Raw genomic sequence first — 26670 nt, 5'->3', positions numbered from 1 at the left:
TGCGAATATAGTCTGAATTGAAGCTATCTCGAAGACAATGGAGATCCAAGATCTTCCTACTATTCATGATTGTATTGCCCAGTATAAGAGTTTGCAAAGCAATCTTTAGGATTGATTCAACTTTTTCCATCTTCTTTCTTTTGTTTTTAGTTTTTCATGTTTATAGTTGCAGAATACGAATTGTATGTGATGCAATTATGTAATTTGATTGCATGTCCTCATGACATGTAATCCAATAATTCTTCGAACCTAGTTTTACTAGGTTGAAGTGGTTGAGTTGCTCCCACTTTTACCTCCTTTTTCTCACTTCTTGTCCTATATAAGAAGTGCCCACCTCATTGTAAAAATCATCTTTTATTATATGCAACAAACCTTTGAAGAATTGTGCAAGCTTAACTTTGATTGTGTAGTACTATTTTGATGAAAAGGGAATAAAAACAATCAATTGGAGCTGAAACTTTGATTGAGTGCAATTGTGATAGTGCAAATTGGAAGCTTTGACTGTAGTTTGTATTTGTTATCTTTAATTCATGTTGTTGTGTGTTTAAATAATTAAGTATAAAGGAGTTAAGAAGCAATTGAAGCCGAAGCTTCGGCCGAGAGTGATTGTGGTGATACATAGATTAGAAGCTTTGACAGTAGCGTGTATTACCTTCTCAATTCACAAAAATAGTTAGAATTCCCTACTTCTGGAAGTCTTTGTGGCCCAATGATAGAGAATATTCTTATAGAATAGATTAAAAGAAGACTTAGAGCTAAATCTGTATGCTTTCAATCAGCATTTAAGTTGGTGTTGGTTTATCAGTATCACTTTTTTTAGCTATTAGATAGAAGTGTAGTTAGAGATTGTTTCTTGCCCGTTACTTGCCCCGCGGTTAAGTTGATTATTTTTTGAAAGTTAAGAGGAAAGAATATTAGTAACCCCCTTTCAAAAATCTCTCAACTTCTTGCTTACCTTGATTTGATCTAAGGAATGGTGAGAAGGGGGAGCCTTCCCTTAAAGGTAAGAGAGACTTTGTCTCATATGCAATGGCTGGTCTACCTATCTTGCGATTGAATTTTAACAAACTATCACTTCCAAAACATCCACCCAACAAAAACCACAAAAACTCCATGGCACACATCATTTTCTTGATTTATCTTGATGCCATCTCTCCTTTGCCAACTTCCATCCAACTACCAACTGGTATCTCTCTTCACTTCTTTATGAGCATGCCAACCTTTTTCATTAATTTTCGAACTTCCCTCATGGTTGTACGGGCTTCAAGTGTAATATAATTATATGGTGTATGTGGTCTTTGTGTACGAACTAAGCCCTAACCCTCGAGGCCTACTTGCCTCATATTATATTATTCCATTACACTTTATTATATATGAATGACACATGATAATTTGCAAATTATATTATCGGATGGGTCCACTTCTAAAGACCATAACTAGCAAACCATTGACCTGATGGGTTATTATAACCCCATTCCAGAATCCTTGGCTAGTGATCTACAATGGCTGATCGCACAAGCATTCATCAAGTGAGGTTTTTCCTCGTTTTGGAGCCCTTTAGACAGTCATCGTTGGATTTGAAGTTTGGATAGCCAAAATTGCTACCAAATATCTGTAATAACTGCACCAATACATATGATATGACAATAAATTTCATCCAATAGGCTGATATGTCAAAGATGAACCTCCATATATGAGATTAGAACAATCTGAGCACATAATACCAACTTACCAAAATTAGCAAGCTCCCTCAAATAGCAACTCTATACAAGAATAACCCTTATTAAAAGCACAAAAACTAGAAACATAAATGTTTTTGGGTGATGCCAGATTCCCCTTACACCTAGGAGCTCATGCATCACGTTTAAGGATGTCGCTCACTCATCACTAGTAATATCTCTCAATAAGTAGTGAATTTATCTTCCAATGTTCGATTATGATTTTAATTTGTGCATATGATAAATATTACTGTTTGCATTGTAACCATTGTAAATGCTTATCATTTATTCAGTAAATATTTACTCACGTCCTCTGCTATACTTTATCCAACTTCGATGAATATATGGTCTCTTTAGTAAACCAAATTTTATTTAAAGATAACATATAATTATTTCACAGATCTTCTATGATAACATTAGATTCTTCAATGTTCTCATCATTTACTGGCAACAACAATGAACGTGGTTTCTCTATATCTGAACCAAACAAACACCGAGGCTCATCTGGACAAGAACAACCCACTAGATATGCATATAATAGCTTTGAATCAAGACAATGCTTTGTTCACTCAGGTCAAAGGTCCAAGGTGATGTTTGTCATAGGTTTTAGTATGCACAGCTCTTGTCTTGGCTTGAGAGCATTACTTGTGACTTGACTCTCTCTCCCACTTGTAGACAATGATGTTACTATTGGGGATAATGTCACAGATCAAAGATAGTCCTTCACCCCTCAGGTACTTAGTATTTGGGGATTTTCTATTAATTCTTATGTTATACAACTTTCAGCTGAAGAAAATTGTGGAAGCAAAGGTGTTTTTAGAAAAAGAACTTAGCAGAGCATTCATGGTGGAAATAGAGTGTTCACAATACTAGTAGTCTTAAGAACCAATGCTTGAGAAAGGAACTAAAACATACAATATTTTATTGTATTTCAGGCCCCTACCACTTTAAATTAGTCATGCATCCTCTTTAGAGATCTCCATTAAATCCTAAAATGAAAGCAACTTTTGACCAGCTTTGTTCTTAATTCATTATCATTTGGACAAACTATTCAAATCAATTTCTCAAGAATACATCTTCAAAATTTTAACATTTGCAACTTGGCTTTAATACCATGTTAGTTTTCCGAGATTGCTGCAAATATAATAGCACTACCGTGTATTTCGTATGTGTGTTCCAAATGCGACAGGCTCTTAGATTTATATAAAGAGAATAGTCCTTGAATAGACATGTCCCTTCATAGGACAATTCTATTAATTAACTAGATAATTAATATAACAACAAATTTAATCATATATATATATATAATCTTTCTCATATAATAGTAATTTTATATGTTATAGGTTTATCCAACTGAAACTATCAAACATCAACACTATATTGAGCCAACTATTATTTTCCTTTTGATGCTTGAAAGGGCCATTGGGTATTATTATTTCAATGCTCGTATGAGACAATCATTCTTATAATTTTTGATATCGAAATGCGTTGGTTGTTATTATTTATGTGATAGATGTTGGATTTTCTCATTATATATATGATGGATGTTGGATCTATTCATTTTGTGCATCTAGGATGTGTATGAACTAGGCCTCTCTATATGTGACCTATGCTCAAGAAAATCATTGTGTGTAATCTGTGATCTTACCCCTTTATGAATGTTTACGCTTCTACAATAATGATTGGCAATTATGGGTATGGAGTGCACACTTGATTAAAATGCGAATCATGATATATATAGTGACTAAGTTAATAGATTCCCCCACAATATCACTTTAATGAAGTTCGGTGCTCATCCCTTCATACTTGGGACCTTCTTTGATTTAGTTTGGTTTATTCATTGGTTGACTACTCTTGTGTGGCAGTCATCGAGTTTGATCTTGCTAGCAGGGTTGTTTGTTGGTTTGCTTAGGCATCTTCTCTCCTTGGTCCGATTGGGATCTCAATTAATCGTCTCCACCCTTTTCAATGTTCCCTAGATGCCCCGACTCACCTCCTTCTTTCCTGTCAGGATTTGAACGAGATTGTCAAAGCTTACATCTACAAACAATACATTAGCATCACTTGGACCACCTTATGGGATCTCAATTGATTGTCTCCACCCTTTTCAATGTTTCGTGGATGCCCCGACTCACCTCCTTCGTTCCTGTCAAGATTTGAACGAGATTGTCAAAGCATACATCTACAAACAATACATTAGCATAACTTGGACCACCTTATGGGATGTCAATTGATTGTCTCCACCCTTTTCAATGTTCCCTGGATGCCCTGACTCACCTCCTTCCTTCTTGTCAGGATTTGAACGAGATTGTCAAAGAAACCATCTACAAACAATACATTAGCACAACTTGGATCATCCTTATTAGAGGTTTCGATTGAGGATGGCCTTCTATGCTGAGCACTACATGAATATTCAGGATGAGATCATTGTTCACCCTTGATACCAGGATCATTGTTTGGCCTTGGTACTGCACTTGCTGCTGGATCCATGCCCTTCGCATCTCTTTGGACTCTATCGGGGTGGGCTCGCATCAGCTTTGCATTCAGATAGATTGTCGGATTGCCAGTGAGGATGGGATTTTTCGTTTGTGCTCTCTTGGGGAGGTGTAGTCTAAGACACATTTTGTCTTTCGTTGCCCCATTTATTAGGGAGATCAAGGCAAGATTTTATTGCTTGTTTACAGGATGTGAGAGCCTGTCCTATTCTTTCAAATACATAGACTAGTGGTGCCTTGTAGTTTATCTACAAGAAGCTATGTCTTTAGGCCCAAATTCTCTCATCTTAGTGCTCTCTGAGGTAGAACCCCCACCAGCTCATCACCTCCTTCACTCTGGTGCCTTCTGTTTTTGGGATGAAGAGGTCGTTCGCTCGTTCCTCTACCTCTCAGAGCCACACTAGATTTGTGAGATCCTATACTGGTTACACTTGATAGCTCCATGCTATCTTTGGTAGTTCTTCAAGATTATCTAGGATTTGTATTCGCCTTCACCTTGGACCTTATTCTTTAGTTCTTGGTTACTTCTCACTTGTGGGAAGTACTTAGGCTCTTCTGGCCTTTTGTTTTGTTTCTTTCATTGTTTTTTTCTTTTAGGGAACACCATTTGCATTCCCAATGTTGGATTCACTTTTGTTGTACTCTCTGTAGTCCCATAGATCTGTTTGTGGTCTTTTGTTGGACATTGTTAAATTTATCTCATCTTACCTAATGCTGCTTCGCCAACATGGTCTCTATCAAGAGAATACCAAATTAAGAACAATAATATACTAGGGTTGATATTCCACTTTTGAACTTGTGATCTACCAATGGATTCAAAATTGCAATTGCAAATAAGATATAAAATGATCAATGACAGATGATCCTGAGGACCACAAAGAGGTCAATATATATATGGGGTTGCTCATGTGGAGATGATGCAAGTCAAAAAAGTATAAATTAGAAAAGAGTGGCCCAATGTCGGTGTCTCTTGGCAATGTGCAAGAACTTGTCGAAATACCTATCCTTTTCCAATATGAGGTCAATGGTCCACAAAGATCAAATTGACCTCAAACAGGAGATAGCTAAGAGGTCTTGATAGGAGAAGACATGATAATGATAAATGTTCAGGCTACTGGAAAGATTTAGTCAACATTCACTTCGTTCCTAGAGGCGAAGTGGCTACCCTTGATATGATACAGGAACACTTGTTAATTTTCTCTTAACTTTTCATGGTTGATGCATATAGCTACTATTGCATCGTTTGTATTAGTCCACATTTCCCTTGTTCACAAAGGTAAAAGATTGCGAAAGGCTATCCGTGCTTTGATTAAATAAAAATGCCAACTATGCATTAACAAGAAAAGCATGGCAAAACATAGTGTATGCTTAGATGGAAATAGCTACGAATATTATATTGAGATAAATAAGTTTCGTATCATTGAGAACAATTATTCAACTAGGAGTACCAATGCCGATTTGCGCTGGTATTTGCTGAAGGATAAACAATATTTAGATTGGACGAAGCTTTTATGAACCATCTTCTAGTCCTGTTGGTTTCCTTTGGTTTGTTGATAGTAAATATTGATTTCCTCTCAGCTCCATAAAAATTAACAATCTAGGTGTTCGATAACCATGTGGTGCTATTGATGATGAAAAACTGTAACTTTTATTTTGATTGCAATCATGTCACATGTATGAAAGTATGATGTAGCCCATAACCTCATACACAAAGTGATATAGCTTTCACTGACATAATATGTATCAGTTAATTTTGCTACTATAGATAGCTAGACAAATATGTATGATTGTGCTAAATCACAAATCCTAACACAATTAGATATATATTGCTGAAGTAAGTAGTTGTGCTGTGGTATGTATGGCTGTGTAATGTTCCCGTAGTCTAGTTAATCCACACACAAACATTTTACATGAAGTCACAATGGATGTAGAAAATTGCCTGGAGATGGACGACTCGAACAAGGTGGTGTACGGAGTGCTGGTCCGTACTGATGGGACAGAATTCTTTATTTCACCAAAGATCTCCTCCTCTTAATACTTTAACTCCAAAATTAATTCCTTTAAACCCTTGCTAGGAACTATGGGACAGTCCTGTTATCATACTATAAATGTGTGCATTTTGCCTTACAATAGAATATTTTTGTTTGATATTTGTTATATTCATTACCACTGATTTAAGCATATACTAGGGATTTTTTTTTTTATCTTTACAGTAACCTCTTCTCTTTAAACATCTGTCAATGATAAAGATTGCTATTTGGATTTCCATTGACTTTGTGTCAATTCTTTGATATTGCTTATTGCTGTTAAAATATAGCTGTTTCCTGTGCCGTTCTCTGCCCACGTTTGTTCTACAGATTTTCTTTCCAGTTGTTCTATTCTGTGCATTGACTCCTTCGTTGCTGTATAGAACTCTAGCATTGACTCATTGGCCTACGATGAACTGGTAGACAACACTGTGTAAATTATATCTTAAAACTGACAGCACCCTGTGAGATTGTCACTTTATATTGCTGCATAATTATCGTAACATTACAAATTGCATGTTGATTGCATCACTTCAAACATAGGTTCAAATCAATTTTTAATAATTTATAATGATATGATAATGTCCTTTCAAAAGAACTCCGGATCAAGCCAAACAGAGATGTCATTTATCTAACATTTTCTGCCAACAGTCGCTGCTATAAATTGCCAGTCATATGATCGCTGCTTGGACTTTCAAACTTTATAATATTTGACACTATAACCATACTTACAGTCTGTTGAATAGATTTCCATTTGCTTATTTATTGGGTAATATATATATATATATATATAACCTGTATTATCTCTCTTCCCTGTTCCATTGTCCAAAGCACTGCACATACTCCCTAATTAGTAATACGAAAACTTTGAGTACCACTAACATGTTACAATCCTGTTAAGCACTGGTTGTGTATTGACTGACCACCTATGTCCTTCGTTCTATGTTCTGCATTCTTCGTTCTCCGTTCTTTATTTCCTACGAATAATATTTTCAACTGATAGTCCCTTAGCATGTCCATTGGATGCCAAATTGTGTATTGTTTTTCCTTTAAATCACAGTCTAATTATCTCTGTCTATGTGTGTATCTGAGATTCTTTGAATTCTTGTCTTGGCGTCCATAGCTTATTGCAATTTTCTGATATGCTATGATGCGTATATCCATTTATTAGTCTATCTACTTGTCTGAACTTTCTCAGCGCTATTGAATCTGTTGCCAGGTGTTTTCATTGTGGCTCAATAGAATATGAATATGCCCTCCCGTGCTTGCCTGTAGTAATGTTATGCTTAAGCTTCCAGTTTGGTGTCTTCTCCTTCAACACTGCGTCCTGTTGCTGATGAAGCATTACTATATTTGATGACCATCGCTCGTTCCTTCTCCAATATTTTGAAAGCAATTGTTTCTGGCCTGGATTCTATATCCCCACTATAGTATATATATATATAAAATGATCGAATGGTCATGCCCTTTTGAAGCTATCACTTATTTTGATATTATTGCTTATTTATTCATTTATATTATTATGTCTAATATATATTTTAGACAATTCATAATAGTTTTATTACTAAATATATATGACTAAATATAGGCATATATTTCATATTCATGTTATAGTTCTAATAATTGAATATTACTTTTATTATAATTATTTATTTTAAAAGTTAGTTTGCTTTCCATTAGCATATCACTTTCATTATTATAATTAATATTTTGTATTAGATATTTTATATTTAATAATTATTATATAAACACATTTTTGATGAAATATTTTATAACATTTATCATAGTAATATTATCATTATATAATTTAGATTATTATAATGATAATATTGATTTAGAACATTATATATTTATTTATTACTAATTTATTATCTTATATTTAACTATATTATTATTAAAATCCACCTCAGAAAAGGGGACATCACAGGCTGAAAGGAAATACAACCTTTGTATAGATGCCAATAGGTTGCAATGAGGATCACAACTCATTCGGTATTTTGAAGGTTTTGATGGATATCACAACATGTGTGAAGAAGAAAAATATTGATTTGTCCTTCTTTGCCCAATACAATCTCTATCAAGAGACTGCAAAATTAAGAACAATAATAGACTAGAGTGAATATTCTAGCTTTGAACTAGCATTCTTTGAATGGAATTCCATATTGCAATTGTGAAAAAGAAATAAGATGATCAATGATAGATGATCTTGAAAAACTCCAAGAGGTCGATATATAAATGAGGTTGCTCACATGTTTTTGATGCAAGTCGACGAAGCATAAATTAGAAAAGAGTGGCCCAATGTTGATGGCTCCTTATAATGTGCAAGAACTTGTCCAAATATCTATTCCTTTGTAATGTGAGGTCAATTGTCCACGAAGATCAAATAGACCTAAAGCAAGAGATAGATAATAGGAATTGATAGGATAGAACATGATAATGATCAATGTTTTGGCTACCGTAAAGGTTTGTCAATGTTCACCTTGTTCCCAGAGGTGACATTGCCAATAGCTACCCTTGATATGATAAAATGATAGTTGTCAGTCTTCCCTTAAACTGTTCTCACAGCGGATACTTATGGCTACAATTGCAGCTTTTGTAGTGGGCCATGTTTACGTTGTTCACGAAGGTAAAAGATTGCTAAAGGCTATCTGTGTTTGATCAATGCGAAGTGTTTTTTGAATTAATGAATAATTAAAGTGACAATTTCATGAATGTCACGAGAAGGATTAAATGTTAGATGCTAGTTCTTTGTAGTTGGATAAACTTGTCGCTAGTGGCATTTGTTGACTCCTATTACCATGTCCATTGGTGCAGAAGAGAGGAGAAGGAATGAGACCCACAGTGTAGTACGCAATGCACTGACATTTGTTCTCTTTTTTTGATGTGTTATGGACATGTATTAGGTGGACATTCTAAATGAGCCGACCATCATTATCTTCATGAGGCTTATTTGACCCAAAGGAATCTTTAACAAAAGGGCAACAATGGGAAATACTTATGTATGCATCCTTTGAAGGCCCCTACGAGGAGAACTAGGTGTGACTTTGATCCATTTGGAAACTAGTATGAGGTATTCTAGGGCCAAAGTATACTCTTGTGGCTTCAAGTCCGTAAAGGAAAATCTAACAAATGAGACAACTACAAAGAGAAAGTGCCTCAAAAAGGCTCAACCCAACAAAAACAAGGTCATGGACACTTAAATTGATATTGAAAAGGGAGTTTTTAGTACGGTAAACCTCTCAAATTTACACAACAATACTGATTTACATCGCCAAACTTCTCTTAGCTCCTTCCACTAACATTCCATGTAGCTATGATGTCCATATTGTTCCTAATAATTCCGTACCCAACCTAAAATCAAGGGAAAACATGTAGAATCAGGAAAACGAAAAGTAATTCTTATTGAGATTCTTTACAAATTGACATTAATCCTCTTTCCTCGATGTAGAAAGGCTTTAAATAGCTCTGGAAAGTTTTCAAGTCCCCGAATGGGTATTTGAAGCTATGTTTGGACTGTTAGGATGTTTTGAAGAGTTTGAAATTGAAGGGAAAAAACAAGGTAAGCAGACCTAATTGTGTATTAGGCCTAATTGAAACTACAATACCAACTTGTATCGACAAATGGGAAAAGAGTTTGGAAATTGTTGGGATAGGACGTCTACGCCTAAAGGATGACAAATATTGTGCCCATTACATGCCTAGGAATGTTTTGGGTATGTTTGATCCACTTGTAGGGGAGATGACGATTAAGGAAGCAAGTGAAATCCTATATGAGAAAATATGGAAGTGGAAGATTGATAGGTTGAGTTTTGGCTAAGAGGATTATGAGTGTCTTGGAACTTGCAAGAGGCTATCGGGCTATGCAGTAGGGAGAATTCTACAAGGAGAGAGGTTTTCTTAGAATATTGTGTAGTTTGGAAGGGAAAGACTTGACAAGAGATTAACCTTATAGTCTCTCTGCATAAATGACACTAGTTATGGCTTATTAACACTTTCAAGAGTGACTACACATACTATGGCATTGAGTTCCACCCACCATGGTGATTTTAGGAGTATCAATTTCAACCTCTATTCTAGCTCATCCTTGGACCTTGATCCCTATATGAAATGGCAAACGTTGACCTTGTTACCTTAAGTACATTTGACGTCATTCCATCTTCTAATATGTTCTATAGATATCAGGGACTCAATGGGTCTTAAGGAGGAGGTTCTTGGAAAGCTTTTGACAAAGTTATAGGAGGCTTAACAAGAGATTAACCTTATAGTCTCTCTGCATAAATAACTCTAGTTATGGTAGGTTAACACTTTCAAGAGTGACTACATATACTATGGCATTGAGTTCCGCCCACCATGGTGATTTTAGGAGTTTCCAATTTCAACCTCTATTCTAGCTTATCCTTGGACCTTGATCCCTCTATCAAATGACAAACGTTGACTTTGATACCTTTAGTGCATGTGACATCATTCCATCTTCTAATATTATCTACATATATCAGGGACTTATGGGTTTAAAGGATGAGGTTCTTGGAAAGCTTCTGACAAAGTTATAGCGAACCTTTTAAGGTTGTCAATTAGTAGAAACATAGATTATGGTCTTAAGGATGAGGTTCTTGGAAAACTTCTGACAAAGTTATAGCGAGCCTTATAAGGTTGTCAATTAATAGAAACATAGATTATGTGCGAAAGACTTGTGGGATTCTCTTGCAGAAAAATACAAAATTTTCAAATCAGCACATGCGGACATAGTCAGAATTGAAGCTATCTCGATGACAATGGAGATCCTAGATCTTCCTACGATCCATGATTGTATTGCCAAATATAAGACTTTAGTGAACAATCTTTAGGGTTGATTCAACTTTTTCCATCTTCTTTCTTGCGTTTGTAGTTTTTCATGTTTATAGTTGGAGAAGACGAATTGGATGCAATGCAATTACATGAAATCGATTGCATGTCCTCATGACATGTAATCCAATAATTCTTCTCACCTAGTTTTACTGGGTCTAAATCTTCTTCAAATCCCTCACAAGCACCTGCACAAGCTCAAGAACCCGATGAGTAGGATGAAAAGGAAAGAGAGGTTATGATCATATCTCCTCCACGACCAATAAATTAGCAAGGTCCATCCGTTCAAGAAACACCTTTTCTAGGTGTCATAGATGATGACGTGGATTCTTTCTCCATTTTTTTCACACCTACCATCCCTGCCTCAGAAGTAAACACATTGGCGCTTCCTATCTCTTCAGTGACTCGTCCTATTCCCACAGCTGGGCATTACGAGATTTCAGGGAATATGTTTGAAGATTTTTAGTTTTTCATGTTTATAGTTGGAGAAGACGAATTGGATGCGATGCAATTACATGTAAATTGATTGCTTGTCCTCATGACATGTAATCCAATAATTCTTCTCACCTAGTTTTATTGGGTCTAAATCTTCTTCAAATCCCTCACAAGCACCTGCATAAGCTCAAGGACCCGATGAGTAGGAAGAAAAGGAAAGAGAGGTTATGATCATATCTCCTCCACAACCAATAAATCAGCAAGGTCCATCCATTTAGGAAACACCTTTTTTAGGTGTCATAGATGATGATGTGGATTCATTCTCCATTTTTTTCATGTATCATCCCTACCTCGGAAGTAAACACATTGGTGCTTCCTATCTCTTCGACAACTTGTCCTATTATCACAGCTGGGTAGTACGTGAATTCAGGAAAAATGTTTGAAGATTTCCCAACATTCACGGAAGGTTAAGTTTCCCAACTTGATACTTCAATGACTGGTTTTGAAGCATTGATGACAAAATCTTCTCATCAAATACCACTTGGTGCTGCTATGCAAACTGAAGCATGCTCAATCACCACAGAAACACAATCAAGATCAATGTCAATAGTTGCTACCATCCCTAACTCAGCAGATGAAGGTTTTAGTTTGACTGCATCGTTGGGGAAGATCAACATGAAAAGAACAAAGGTTGTGTTACCTCCATAATTTGCCTATCAAGAAAACCAAGTCCAAATATTTAAAAGATAAGATTGTTTCAAGGATCGTATTTGATTTTGTTAAGATTAAATTTTTAAAGGTTGCTGAACCATTGGTGGATAAATTGGTTGAAGAAATTAACCACGCAGATTACAAGTTCACCAAAATTGAACTTGGTAAGCAATCACGATTGGGTTGTGTCCAAGATACTCATGATGCACTTGCCAATGTATCAAAGAGCAATCATGAGTTATGGGAGGAGAAGAATCAGCTTAACCAGGAGGTTGCTTGCCTAAATGGGGTTATTCAACACTAGTCTTCTCAACATGCAGTCAATGCATCTTAGACATCTCGAGAGAAGTGGATAATGAAAGTTGCAAAAATTTGGTTTGGAGAAGTTGTCTCTGAAGGAGTTCAGACCATCACAGATGTGGTTAGAATCCTTGAACATATTAGAGGTATTGAAGAGATGCTGCATGACCTAATTGCATGTTTTAATCAGGAAGGTAACACCTTCAAGGAAATTCTGTGTGATTGGGATGAAATCGTCAATTCAGATTTGGACGACTTGTTTGCATGTGATGTTATCCCATCTTGAGAAATGTTCCATAGGTATCACAGACTCATGGGTTACAAGGAAGAGACACTGAGGAAACTTGTAACAAAGTTGCAGGCAACCTTAGAAGATTGTCAGTCAATTAAAACTGAGGTAATGTGCAACCTGGAACAAATGGGATGTCAAGTTCTTTCTGAGCATGACAACTTGGTCACAATAGAGGAAATGATTTTAGAGTATACAATTAGAGTTAATGCTGATCTAGATTCTGAAGAGTTTGGTTCTCACACAACGAATAGGTTTTCTTTGTACAAATCCTTAGCAAAGCACCTATAGGATTCCCTTGCGTTAAATTGTATAGTTGTAAAATCAGCATATGTTGATGGAATCATAATAGAAGCTATTCAAAGATAACGAAAATCTCAGATCTTCGTACAGTGCATGATGTCATCATCAAGTTTAAGGCACTTAAAAACAATCCTTAGGATTGTTTCACTTCTTTTTTGTCTTCTCTTCTTCTCTTTTTTATGTTTGTAGATTGGAGAAGTATTGAATGAAATTTTGTAATTACATGTAATAGAATTTGCATGTTCTTATGACATGCAATCCAATAATTTCTCTCCTTGGTTAGACTGGGTCAAAGTTGGTTGAGTTGGGCCCACTTTTTCCTCCTTTTTCTGAACTCCTTTGCCTATACAAAAGAGTGTGTTTGCCTATACAAAGGAGTGCCCCCTTGTTGTAAAAATTATGTTTTATGGTATGCAAGAGAGCTCTGGAGAAATTGTTCAAGCATAAATTTGATTGTGTAGTACTATTTTGAAAGAAAAGTGAATACAAAGAAACCATTCAATCTGAACTTTGATTGAGTACAATTGTGACTTGTGCAAGTTGGAAACTCTGACTATGATTTGCATTTGTTATCTTTGATTCATGTGTTTTTGTGATCTTGATAATTGAGTGTAAAGAGTTATAAAGAAATCGGAGTCGAAGCTTTGATTGGGAGTGGTTGTGGAGATACATAGACTGAGAGGTTTGATTGTACCTTGTATTTCTTTCTTTACTTCCGGAAGTCTTTGTGCCCCGATAGTAAAGGTTATTCTTATAGCATAGAATAAGACTGGACTTGGAGCCAAACTAGTACACTTTCAACTAGCCTTTGAGTTAGTGTTGGTTTATCGGTATCACTGTTTACAACTTTAGATAGAAGTGTAGTTAGAGGTTTCATCTTGCCCATTACTCGCTCCATGAGTAAGTGGATTCTTTTCTAAACGTTAAGAGAAAATAATATTGGTAATACCCTTTTAGATCTCTCAACTTCTTGCTTACCTTACATTGATTCAAGGAACGGTGAGAAGGGGGAGCCTTCCCTTTAAGGTAGGAGAGACTCTATCTTACACGCTGTGGCTGGTCTACCTATTTTATGACTAAGTTTTACTAAAATTGTCATTTGCAAAATATCCACCCAATACACAGATGAGATTGCTCACATGCGGGTGATGTAAGTTGGTGAAGCATAAATTAGAAAAGAGCGGTCCAATGTCAGGGTCTCTAAATAATGTGTAAGAAGAGCCTCTCCAAAGATCTATCCCTTTCCAATGCAAGATCAATGGTCCACGAAGATCGAATTGACTTCAAGAAAGAGATAGCTAACAAGAAGAGTTGATAGGAGAGGACATGATATTGATCCATGTTTGGGCTACCAGACATGTCTCTGGTCAACATTCACCTTGTTCGGGAAGGTGAAGTTGTCAATGTCTACCCCGTATAGGGTAGGGCAACATTTATCAGCTTTCCTTTAGACTATTTTTTGGAAAATGCATATATCTTCTATTGCATCTTTTGTGTTAGTCCATGTTCCCCTCTGCATGAAGGTAAAAGATTGACAAAGGCTATCCCTGCTTTGATTTAATAATGACTTGATGAGTAGTTACCTTAGCATTTCCATAACCATAAGTAGAGCATTTTTTTTGTTAGGATAGTTGTATGACAATTATATGGAGACTTCATTTGATCTATGCAGAGTCTAATTTGAAATTGTGATTAATTTAAGTGACAATATTATGAATGTCATTAGGAGGATTGAACGTGAGATGCTACTTCTTCCTAGTTGCATAGACTTGTCGTAAGTGGCATTTAGTTACTCCTCTTCCCATGTCTATTGGTGCAGAAGAGAGGGGAAGGAATGGGACCCACAGTGTGGTCCGCAATGCATCAACATTCCTTCTCTATCTTTGATTTGTTATGGACATATGTTAGGTGGACATTGTATATGAGCCAAGCATGATTATCTCCACGATGCTTATTTGACCCAATTATTGTTATTTTTTTGATGCTTGTATGGGCCATTGGGTATTATCACTTCGATGCTCATATAATCCAGTCATTCTTATCATTTATTTTTCTTGTATGAGTTAGTCATTATTATTTAAGTGATACACGTGGGATCTTCTCATTATGTACGTGATGGATGTTGGATATAATCATTTTGTTTACTAGGAATTGTTTGAAATAGACTTGTCCATATGTGACCTATGCTCGAGAATATCACTGTGTGTGATATGTGATCTTACCCCTTTGCATGTGTTTATGCTTCTACAATAATGATTGGCAATGTTGGGTATGCAGCATACACTTGATTACAATTCTTATCGTGATATATGTAGGGACTAAGTTAATAGATTGCCTAAATTAAGAAGCATGGTGTTAGAATGACAAAAAAATTTTATCAAGACGAGAGATTGAACTTTCTATAAGGTTTTCCTATTAACTGTGAAGCCTTTGATTTACAATGGGCATATATATCGTAATGCAAATGATAAGGAATCAAACATAACATCTTCTAAACATCTCCCTTCAATGAACTTATACCTTTCATAAAACTTTAAACTTCTCTTCATAATGACATCCTACCTTGTTGGCTACAAAAGATAACATAAGGAAATTACTAGCCATTACTTGTAAATATTAATATCGGAATGTTTTTGCACAAAGGGACTCTAAACACCCAACAACAACATTTGGCACACACTTTAAACAACTTTCTGTGGAACTTCAATATGCTAATTTAGGCCTAGTAGCCCTATCCAAGAGGTTTTCAAGCATTAAATTTATGGTATTGGGTTTATCACAAAATGAAAATTGTTCAAGATATCATTTTGGGACCTATACAACCAACCTGAAATTGATTAGGGTTTACTTTGAAAGATACAAACCAGATTGGGACTTATTTGCATTTTCAAGACCTAAAAGTAAGCAGGAAACCAAATATTTTGGGCATAACATTTCACTGAGAAGTTATAAATAGAAACTAAGAGCATTTTAGGATAGTGTATATGGCACTTTACAACATATATAAAACATAGGTAGGGTTTCTTTGGAACAAGTGGCTCTAAGATTGAATGGTATTGCTGCTGCAAGGTCTAATTTGTCCACGTTTACAAAGAAAGTGCCTCAAAAATACTCAACCCAATCAAGCAAAGGGCACATATTTTATAATTCATCACCAAACCATGTATTCAAGGCCTCCTTAGGACATTATTGCAACTTGGAACGATATATAGAGAAAGAATTGCTACAAAAGCCTTTCCAAGGAATCAAGTTTACTTCATGTGATCAGGGTGTTGTTGCACCCCAATATTATTGGATGTAAATGCTTCAAAACACCACCAAACTTCTCTTAAGTCCATCTGTTATCATTTGATATAGTTATGTTGTCCATAATGCTCCTGAGAAACCCATAGAGAAAACCTATCAAGGAACAACTTGTAAAATTGTGATGTCCCCATTTTGGTTGACATCGTTTAGCATGCCGGATCAGTCTATCACAAGCTCTCGTAGACTGGTGGTGATGTGGAGAGAGTCGACTAGTGACTATTTGGCAGTATTTTGTCCTTATAGTTGATTAGTGATTTGGGCCTACGTTTGTTATAAAGTTACTTTATTTGGGCCCAGTTTTGTAATTTGATGTTGAGATGCAATTTTTATTATAAAGTAATATTTTATAAAAGTGCACTTTATTTCATAAGAATATTTGGATCCTTCTAGAATGTTAAGTGACTTCTAGAGGAAGCTACTGAAAAGTGAATAAATAGACCCTATGGGTCTTGCATTTGATCATCCAGTTTGTATTTTCTCCCTTGACATTTGATTGTGATTTAGTCACATACTTTATTATGGAGCCAAGTGGTTTCAAATAGTCACTAGGTCTTTAGGAATGGAGTCTCCCTTGGATTCGCATAACTGAGGGGGTGAGATATCCTCTAAAGGGTTGCACATTTGGAGGTGACAGTACAGTCACTTCAGCTAGGGCATCATTGGGCCTAAGGTCATTTTCAGCATTTCAGCATTTCAGCAAGGCCAAAATTATAGGAGGTCGTTTTTAATAGGTCCAAAATTATAAGAAGCCATTAGTAGATCTGAAATTTTAGGAGGCTTTTTTCAGCAGACCCGAAATTATAGGAGGGCATTTTCTGAGGACTGTTCATTTTCAGTCATGGATTGATTGCACGACATCTTTAGAAGGTTTAATTGTGGTGGAGGAAAGATTTATAGCTGCTGGTTCGTTTTTGCTACAGGTCTGATCCAATTTTCAGAATTTCAGGACAAGGATTTTGAACCACATTTTTGTTCATATCTTCCTCATTACTCAGCATATCATTCTGCGTAATTTTGCATCGGATTTCTATCGTCGAGGAGATAAAGATAGGTGCATTTTGGAGTTCCAAAATGCCATGATTTATTTTGAAGGAATTTTTCAAAACTCCTAGACATTTTCGAAAATTTGCAAGGAAGTACATTTTCAGATTTGGGGTGACTTTGGCTTGGGTGTTGGCATCTTCAACATTGGTAAAAATTATTACAACCATCTACAATCAGGTTCTTCACTTCTCATTTGGCATTTGACATATTTTCTGAGAAATGTTTGTTTTCAGTTGAGTACAAAATATAGCTTCAGCACTTTACTATTTTACATTGTACTTGTCTTTGTTTTCCATTTGGCATTATTGGTATCAAAGGAAGGCTAGGATTTTGCAAGTGAAAGAGTATTGTAATTTTTAGACTATCTATATTGCCAACCTAGGGTTTGATGATCATATTATTGGCTGAAATATGTATGGCATTGTTGCGAATTGTTGATATATGAATGGCATATGGTTTTGAGCAATTTCCTATGTTCAACATTTACTTTCAGTAGTAGTCTTTAGTTGCATGCCAAGTGTTTGACAAAATTTCTCAGTTAAACATTATAGGTTTTTAGTGGCCTATTGGTAGAGGTCATTATAGTGGTATTAGAGCAGTTTTTTTGCCATCCTGTTGGGTAAGAACCGTCTTGTATGAGTGATCAGCACTCTACTTTATCCAAAATGGACAGGTATAGTACAAAGTCTCAAAGGACACGATCTTGGATAGTTGATAGACAAATTAGGAAGATCTAGAGTCAGAACAATAGAAAGGATGTTTATTTAGACATTCGAGATGAACTTAGGAAAGTAAGCCATGACATGTCTGAACAGTTGGTTAAGCACCACCATAAGATGAATGACATGTTGTCCGACCCAGCTAAGGTGGATAAGTTGACTGGATTTCTATTTGGTAGATCTTCTTACAATGCAGATGACACAATTACCAGGAACTTGCATGAGGAGTTCGAGAAACTAGCTTACAACCAGGCAGAGGTCTCAGATTCTACTGTGCCGTAGGAGGTAGTGGTAAAGGATATTACATAGATTGATAGTAACGGTCAACTTGATACTCAAGTTGAGACAGTTGTATACAGGTCGCCAGAGGGTGATGTTATAGGTACTCGGGATGGTTTAGTTACGACAGGCAGTGACTACAACATAGAGGGTTCAGATGATGATTTTGAGGATGTTGTTGTGCACGATGGTGAGATACTTGGTAGAGATGAGTGGACATTGAGTATTCATGACTTTGCTGAGAGGGAGTACTAAGCACATTTGGATGCTTCGTCACATGAGGTTGAGGCTGGTAGTACTTCGCATGATTTGTCCAGCCAGCTAAGGGTGAGTGAAGACAATATTGTGACTTCATTATCTCATCATGACAGGATGCGGGATATGATAGAGGATCACATTCAAATGATTCAGTTATAGGGAAGACATAAGGGAGTTCAAGCAGAGTCTTCTTGTGTTGACTTGCAGGCGATTAGAGAAGGAATGGGAACAATGAAGTTGAGTTATTTACATCTTCTATTAGATCATGACCATCTTCTTAGCCTTGCCGGTGACTATTCAGATGCCTTGAGGAGGAAGGAGAAGGAAGTTGACAGGCTTTCTTGCGAGCTTAAGGACACTTGAGCTTCTTTGGTGAATACTCCATTGGCATTACAGGACTTGGAAAGACATGAGAATGAGCATGGCATGGAGTTGAGTTTAGTACCATCTTGCACACCTGATACTCAGCTTCCTGTTGCAGGTGGATCAAATGTGGTCGTTGATAATGTTGTGAGTTCATCTTGCATTCACATCCACGATACATGGACAGTGTCAGACAAGTATGTGGAGTTAGTTGGTATTAGTCATATTACTTAGGTGAGGAGTTTGCTTGAGTTACTAGCTGATTCTAGTTTACGGATATGGACTCGAGATTGTTATATTGGCGTTTGGAATTTAGTTGACTGGAGATCTTTATCTCTTTTTGGTAGCAGTATTTGTTTGGGTGCTATCATGGATTTGATTAGCAGATTGCATGGTGTTGTCCTTTCTTGTGCCAGCAGCTTGTCCGATGTTGGTCTTAGTTTTTATACACCGGTTTTGGGCTTTGTTCATATATTAAGTCGACCATTCTTGCTGTGTTGATGATCTTTCATATTTGGTAGTGTTTATAGATGAGTCCCAGGATCATATTGGCATTGATGACATCTAGGAGGATGCAGTGGGCAATTTTGAGGACTTAGTTTCCTTGGTAGTTTCTTTTGGTATAGAGGAATTGGGTAGCGGTGCTATAGTTTTTGATAATCTGTATGTTGATATGAGCTTTGGAGTTGATTCACAGGATGTGGATGGTAATACTCTAGATACTAGTAACTTTGAGGATACTCCTTTGGACAGTGCGTCAAAGGAGGTTTGTAGGAGACAGTCTAGCCAGCGCTATCATGTGTCTAGTTAGCTGAGAGTTAGTGAGCGAGATATTGCTATCACTTGCCAGCATTTCGATGCTGCTCGTTAGTTGTTAGTAGTTTATGGATGGGGTTCTCCTACTAGTGATGAGCAGGGAGGCAGTTATCTTTCCTTGACAGAGATCCACTCTTTATGGGAGGCTATCCGAATTCTGAGACAAAATTATATGCAGTTGGTAGCCGATAGAGATTATCTTATGGAGTGGGGGAGTACAACATACGATGCATTATTGGCCAAGGAAGATGAGGTGAATGAGCTTACTCAACAGCTTGAGGTGACTTTTGATATTCTTGAGAGTACACAGTTGGCTTTTGAGGAGTCACAATTTCATTTGGCTGAGGTGACCATGGAGTTAGAGCGACTGCAGTCTTTACCAGATTCTGTACAGTCACAGATTGTGGTGTCTGGGGATCTGAGGATGTCCATGGTTGAGATTGTCCGAGATAGTGGAAATGGGGATGCATCCATCCTTGATACTGACATTGGCATATCGGGTTTGTTTCCACTACAGTCAGGTTCAGTTGAGTTGGGTGCTACAGTAGATTGTTGTGGTATGCTTGACATGGTGATGGCCTCTACTACTGATGGCATGGAGACTAGGAATGTTGTGTTAGAGATCATGTGTGATGTTGGTGAGCCGACAGTTGGCATGGTTCCTGCTAGTGATACTACTCCTTTGGCGATGTCTTCAAAGGTAGTAGTTAGTTCTAGTTTGGTTAGTGATCGGTTGCAGTTAGTTTCATCTGGATTGCAGTCTGAGCCATTGATTGAGATTGGCGCATTCTATCGGCATTACACTGTGAGGTATGCTCATCAATTTACCTTTGATGACCATATTGATGAGATGATGATACAGAGATGTACTTTGGTTCCTAGTGCTTGTCATCAGTGATGGGACGGTTTGACGCCACAAGATGAGAGTTGTGATGGGGATGACATGGCGATAGGTTTTGAGGTTGACAACTTGATAGTACTTGACTTAGAGCAGGAGTTTGGGAGTGATGCTTCAGCGGTTGTTATTGATTCTACTCCTTTGGCTATGTCATCTCCTGACTTAGCTGGTGATTAGTTGCAGTGGGTTGTATCACCTGTGTATGGCGAGCTATTGACTGAGGCTGGTTCTTTTGATCAACATTATACTGCGGGGTATGTTCATCAGTTTGCATTTGATCCATATGTTGAGGAGTTGATGGCAGGTAGACTTGGTTTGGGTTCTATTTCTTTTTGTTTATCTTGTGATGTCTACTCACCATTTGCAGTGCATGGGAGTTATGATTATGAGATAGTGGCCGGTGATTTACAAAGTTGTGTTGATTGCAGTAGGTGTACAGTGTGTGGATTCTCCGTAATTGGTACAGTTTCATTCGGGAGTGTCCACCATTGTGATAGAGTTGGATTGTACATTCCGCATAGGCTAGTGGGATGTGTTGATGGTATTTACTGTGTTGGCAATTTGGGATGTCCACTCTACTTGGGTTTTGATATTTTGGGAGTTTGCGTCTCATGGGTTCTTGACTATGGCAGTAGTGGATTTGAAGTTCAGTTGAGCAGTGATTCATGCTTCATTCATGGATTCTTCTTGGTTATATTGCAGAGGATATTGCAGGAGCTTACGTTGATTGACAACAGTATAGTACATGACTATATTTGGGATCCAGGTGGGTTGATTGGTTTATTGTTCAGTCATTGCTTGGGGACAAGCAATTTCAGGAAGGGTGGATTGTCATGTCCCCATTTTGGCTGACATCGTTTAGCATGCCAAATCAGTCTATCGCAGGCTCTCGTAGACTGGTGGTGATGTGGAGAGAGTCGACCAGCGACTATTTGGCAGTATTTTGTCCTTACAGTTGATTAGTGATTTGGGCCTACGTTTGTTATAAAGTAAAGTTACTTTATTCGGGCCCAGTTTTATAATTTGATGTTGAGATGCAGTTTTTATTATAAAGTAATATTTTATAAAAGTGCACTTTATTTCATAAGAATATTTGGATCCTTCTAGAATTTTAAGTGACTTCTAGAGGAAGCTACTGAAAAGTGAATAAATAGACCCTATGGGTCTTGCATTTGATCATCCAATTTGTATTTTCTCCCTTGACATCAGATTGTGATTCAGTCACATTGTCTATTATGGAGCCAAGTGGTTTCAGATAGTCACTAGGTCTTTGGGAACGAAGTCTCCCTTGGATTCACATAACTGAGGGGGTGAGATATCCTCTGAAGGGTTGCACATTTGGAGGTGATAGTACAGTCACTTCAGCTAGGGCATTATTGGGCCTAAGGCCATTTTCAGCATTTCAGCATTTCAGGAGGTATTTTCAGCAGGGTTGAAATTATAGGAGATTGTTTTTAGCAGGTCTGAAATTATAGGAAGTCATTTTTAGCAGATACGAAATTTTAGGAGGATTTTTTCAGAAGACCTAAAATTATAGAAGGAGGGCATTTTCTGAGGACTATTCATTTTCTATCATGGATTGATTGTAGGACATCTTTAGAAGGCTTAATTGTGGTGGAGGAAAGATTTATAGCTGCTGGTTCATTTTTGCTACAGGTTTGATCCAATTTTCAGAATTTCAAGATAGGGCTTTGGAACCACATTTTTGTTCATATCTTCCTCATTACTCAGCATATCATTCTGCGTATTTTTGCATCGGATTTCTATCGTTGAGGAGATAAAGATAGGTGCATTTTGGAGTTCCAAAATGCCATGATTTATTTTGAAGGAATTTTTCAGAACTCCTAGACATTTTCGAAAATTTGCAAGGAAGTACATTTTCAGATTTGGGGTGACTTTGGCTTGGGTGTTGGCATCTTCAGCATTGGTAAAAATTATTACAACCATCTACAATCAGGTTCTTCACTTTTCATTTGGCATTTGGCATATTTTCTGAGAAATGTTTGTTTTCAGCTAAGTACAAAATATAGCTTCAGCGCTTGACTATTTTACATTGTACTTGTCTTTGTTTTCCATTTGGCATTATTGGTATCAAAGGAAGGCTAGGATTTTGCAAGTGAAAGAGTATTGTAATTTTTAGACTATCTATATTGCCAACCTAGGGTTTGATGATCATATTATTGGCTGAAATATGTATGGCATTGTTGCAAATTCTTGATATATGAATGGCATATGGTTTTGAGCAATTTCCTATGTTCAGCATATAGTTTCAGTAGTAGTCTTCAGTTGCATGCCAAGTGTTTGACAAAATTTCTCAATTTAGCATTAGAGGTTTTTAGTGGCCTATTGGTAGGGGTCATTACAAAAATCAAGAAATCAAGAAGTAGTTCTTATTGTTATTCTTCCCAAATTGACATCCAACCTCCTACCTCGATACATAGAGGCTTTAAATACCTAATTACATTATTTCCAGCCGATTCCAACCAAATTTTGAATGATTGGATGTTGGAAGTTGCAAGTCGCACAATTTGCATGAAAAGTTGCAATAGTTGTGATTGCAACTTTTGCAATTAACAATTTTTTGCATTTCCTATCAAGTTGAGTCCAAACTTAAATCTAACCCCTATTATATGTCCCAATAGGTCATATTAGACCAAATACAACATTTCGACTCCCTTGGAAGACAATTGAAGTAATTTGACCAATGTTGACCCAATCAGGAGTATATATGACACAATTGGCACAAAAAGCATTACAGGTTGACTTGCAAATATTAACAATGGTCCGTAAGGCATTATTACAACTTGGAACAATACAAAAACAAAGGACTCTTATGAAAGCCTTTCCAAGGATTTGAGTTGACTACATGTGATAAGGTGCTACTGCACCACATCAACATGGTGATCCCAAATAAACCCTCAAGACCTAGGCTTGCATATTAATTGTGGCAGATTAATACTATCAAGTGTGAATAGATATACAATGGCATGGAGTTCCACACACCATGGTGATTGTAGTAGTTTCAATGTCATTGCCAATATTCTAGCTTATCCTTTCTTTTTCATATTCTTTCCTTCTATTTGTCCTTTCCTTCTTTCCTAATTCAATTAATTTTATTGTGTATATATCTCCTCAACTGTTTAACAACTTGTGCATTGGAAATCTCTGTCGTTTTGTAGCAACGATTTCCAAATAAAAAACTATTATAAGAATGACCATTGCATTTTCAAAGCATGATATGCTTGATTACTCACCAATTTATTGTCCAAGCAATTCTATTTCAGTTATCATGTCGTAGTTGGACCAGCTAGAACTTGTGCACCTATGAACATCCTAAATGTGATATGCGTTTTAAACTTACCCTTTATAGCCTGTAATGGTGGCTACTCTTCATCATACATGTGTTTTTATGTACATGTTAATATTTTCTTGTATAAATTTGAGAAGTTAGCAATTCAACGAATGGTAAACGCCTATTCGCATACCTATCATACAACGCACCAAACACTAATAGTAGCCTTGCACGTTTTGTTCTCAATACGAAGGATGTTTTAATATACCATAGTTTAAGAGGCTAGTATGTTTTATATTTGAGCTAGAGGAGCATATGCAAAATAAAATTAATGCTTGATTGAATGTTGATGGCAAGTAAAACATTCTAGTCTAAAATATACTAGAAAGAAAAAAGAAGAATGAAAGATATATCCTACCAATACTTTTCGTGATTAATTTTCCATTGGCTTTTTTGCTAAATCAGAAATATCCTACATTGTATGTCTGCACCAATGCTTAAATAGGTAGAATATTTAAAAATTACATGTTTGCTGCAAATACTTTTAAGAACCAAGAGATCCTTCCATAGCATGTTTTGTATGTGAGCTAGAGGAGAAGCATATATAAAATAAAATTTCTTTCTGACTTGAATGTTAATGGTAAGGGAAAACATTGTAGTCTACAAAAATAAAAGGGCAGCGATGGGAAACATTTATACATGCATCCTTTGATGGACATTACAAGGAGAACTAAGCGTGCCTTTGATATGTTTGGAAACGAGTAAGTAGGCACTTCGGGGCCAAAGTATACTCTTGTGGCTCAAGTCCACAAGTGATCATCTAGGGGATGAAACAACTACAATGTTTGGGGTTGTTTGTGAATTTTTTGATCGTCTTTCTTTAGTAGGCTTCAAATGAGTTTGAAATAGGTATTGGAATATTAACTTATATTTTACTCATAATGAGAAAGATATATGGACTTGATAGGAGAGGACATGATAATGATCAATATTTGGGCTACTAGAAATATTTGTCAATGTTCACCACGTTCTTGGAGGTAACATTGCCGATGGCTACCCTTGATATGGTAAATTAACACTTGTCAGTTTTTCGTTAGATTGTTCTCACAACAGATACTTATAGTTACTATTGTATCTTTTGTATCAGCGCATGTTTCCATTGTTCATGAAGGTCAAAAATTCCTAAAGGTTGTCTGGGTTGGATCAATGCGAAGTGTTATTGTAAATTATGAATAATTTAAGTGACCATATCAGGAGGATCAAATGTTAGAAGCTAGTTCTTCGTCGTAGGACAAATTTATCTCTAGTGGCATTCATTGACTCCTATCCCCATGTCTATTGGTGCAGAAGAGAGGAGAAGGAATGGCCACGGTGTAGTGTGCGATGCACTGACATTCATTCTTTATTTTTGATGTGTTATGGACATGTGTTAGGTGGACATTGTAAATGAGCCAAGCATTATTATGTTCATGATGTTTATTTGAGCCAATTATTATTATGTTTTTGAGCTAAAGGAATCTTTAACAAAAGGGTACCAATGGGAAACATTTATGTATGCATCTTTCGAGGGACCCTATGAGGAGGAGTAAGTGTGACTTTAATCTGTTTGGAAACGAGTACGTAGGCACTCCAGAGCCAAATCACACTCCTGTAGCCTCAAGTGCATAATGGACAGTCTAGGAGACAAAACAACTACAAAGAAAGTTGCTCAAAAAGACTCAACCCTACCAAACTAAGGGAATGGACACTTAAATTTATCACAAAACCACAGATTCAAGGGGTCTTTAATGCAAAAGCCTCTCAAATTTACACAACCTTGCTAATTTATACCACCAAACTTCTCTTAACTCCTTTCTCTATCATTACATGTAGGTATGGTGTCCATATAGTTCTCGAGAAGTCCCTACAAAACTTAAAATCAGGGGAAAACGTGTAGACTTAGGAGATCAACAAGTAATTCTTATTGATATTCTTTCCAAATTGATATTGAACCTCTGACCTCGATGTATAAAGGCTTTAAATCCCTTTGGCAAGTTTGTCAAGGCCCCAAAAGAGTATTTGAAACTGTGTTTGGACTGTCAAGATATTTGGAAGAGTTTGAACTTGAAAGGGAAAAGCGAAGTGAACAAACCTAATGTTTAATTAGGCCTTATTGAAACTATTATACCAACTTGTATATACAAGGGTAAAGGGTTTAGAAATTGTTGGGATAGGTCCTCTATGACATAATGATGAAAAATTTGTGCCCAACGTAGGCCTACGAAGTTTAAAGGGTGTTTGAGCCACTAGTAAGGGAGATGACCATTAAGGAAGCAAGTTGAATCCTTAATGAGAAACGTGGAAGTGCAATATTGATAGGTTGATTTTTGGCAAAGAGGATTAGGAGTGTTTTGAAACTTGCAAGAGGCTATAGAGATTTGGCGTAGGGAGGATTCCATGAGGAGAGAGGCTTTGTTATAACTGTAATAATCTCTGCTAAGTTTGATCAGAAAATATAGACTTGGTCTAATGAGAATTTTGTCAAATAGTTGTTATGTAAACAAGTCCTTAAGCAAACTTAATACTGTTATGCCGC

The sequence above is a fragment of the Cupressus sempervirens genome, chromosome 9 (assembly GCF_028749045.1).
Source record: "Cupressus sempervirens isolate cs-2001-9-10 chromosome 9, ASM2874904v1, whole genome shotgun sequence".
Taxonomy (NCBI): Eukaryota; Viridiplantae; Streptophyta; class Pinopsida; order Cupressales; family Cupressaceae; genus Cupressus; species Cupressus sempervirens.
The sequence above is the reverse complement of the archived record's forward strand: the minus strand, read 5'-3'. Positions refer to the sequence as shown.